We start from the raw sequence: 1595 nt of genomic DNA, 5'->3' as shown, positions 1-1595 counted from the left end.
GATGACTCGGATCATCTGCGAGAGGATGACTCGGATCATCACCGCGAAGATGACTCAGAACATTCCCAAGAGGATACAGACTCTGATCATTCGGCCTCTCTGCGTGAGGAATTGCGGGACTGGACAAATGCATATCAGGTCAAGCTCAATGCCCTGGATGCATTGCTCAAGATCTTGCAAAAACATGGCCACCAAGAACTGCCTTCCTCCAGCCGTACAGTAATGCAAACACCCAGAGACATTATTGTTGAGAAGAGGTCAGAGATGGAGTACATACATCTTTCACTTGAAAAGCAGTTACGTGATACACTTGAGCAATACCCACATGGAGATTTTGAAAACATCACAGAGGTTGAATTGTCCATTAATGTGGATGGCCTACCACTGTTCAAAAGTTCAGGCCAAAGTATGTGGCCTGTTCTCTGCGCTGTCCAGCTTCATCCTGTCAAGATCTTCCCTATAGTTCTCACTGCTGGGGACAGCAAACCCAAAGACTTGGACTTTTTGAAGGAGGTGGTTGCCGACCTGAATGCTGCGATGAGTAATGGCCTTCTGTTCAGGGGCAAGAGGCTCCAGGTTAAAGTCCGATGCATTGTCTGTGATGCTCCTGCCCGCGCACTTGTAAGGAACACGAAATACTGCACTGGGTATTATGGATGTGACAAGTGTGAGCAGAAGGGTGCTTATGTGACTGGTCGAGTCACATTCCCAAAAGTAGATGGCCTGATTCTGAGGGACAATCACTCCTTTAGAAACAAAACGCAAGAGCTACACCATCGAGGTGACACCCCACTATCCGATTTGCCGATTGACATGGTTGCAGCATTCCCCATTGATTACATGCACCAGAGTTGCCTTGGGGTTATGAAGAAACTGCTCCTCACCTGGACCAGAAAAGGAAAGCGAAGTGTCAGAATGTCTGCCCAGCAATGTGGATTACTTGGCAACAGAATGCGTGAGCTCAAGAACAGCATCCCATCAGACTTTGCAAGGTCGCCTCGATCGATTGAGCATGTGGAGAGATGGAAAGCAACAGAATTCCGCCAGTTCATGCTCTACACTGGAAAACTTGTGCTGAAAGGTCTTCTGGATGATAGACTATACAAACACTTCATGGTGTTCAGTGTCGCTATGGGCATTCTGGCGTGTCCAAAACTCCTGAAAGTCTACAGTACCTACGCCCACGAGCTTCTGGAGTACTTTGTTGCGCAAGCTAGACTCCTCTACGGCGATGACTTCATGGTGTACAATCTGCACAGTTTGGTTCACATTACTGCTGAGGCAGAGAAATATGGCGGACTGGACAACTGCAGTGCATTCCAGTTTGAAAACTACCTTCATGGCGTCAAGCGGCTGGTGCGGTCTGGAAACAATCCCATCAAGCAGGTGGCTAAAAGACTGCAGGAAAGGAATTTCAACATGCATGTCAAACCACACAACGTGAAAAGGTCAAGCCAGGAGAAGGACCGTGCATTCATCACAGAGGATGAACAGTGTGTGGAAGTTGTTGGAATATCTGGAGACGACGACAACATGGCTCTTTGCCTTGTCTACGCAAATCCTGCCCCTCTCTTCAATCACCCATGCACATCCTT

At 48.0% G+C, this 1595-nt stretch overlaps 1 long non-coding RNA gene across 1 annotated transcript in view; it reads left to right on the top strand.

Moving 5' to 3' along the window:
- The first annotated feature begins 1565 nt into the window (after nt 1–1565).
- LOC311307798 overlaps nt 1566–1595 on the top strand; it is a 926-nt gene continuing 896 nt past the window's right edge. Inside the window, exon 1 of the long non-coding RNA XR_014630385.1 lies at nt 1566–1595. This exon is cut by the window's right edge and continues 383 nt beyond it. This is a non-coding gene — a long non-coding RNA (uncharacterized lncRNA).

Source organism: Borostomias antarcticus (assembly GCF_949987555.1).
Source record: "Borostomias antarcticus genome assembly, chromosome: 4".
Classification (NCBI taxonomy): Eukaryota; Metazoa; Chordata; class Actinopteri; order Stomiiformes; family Stomiidae; genus Borostomias; species Borostomias antarcticus.
The sequence above is the reverse complement of the archived record's forward strand: the minus strand, read 5'-3'. Positions and strand labels throughout refer to the sequence as shown.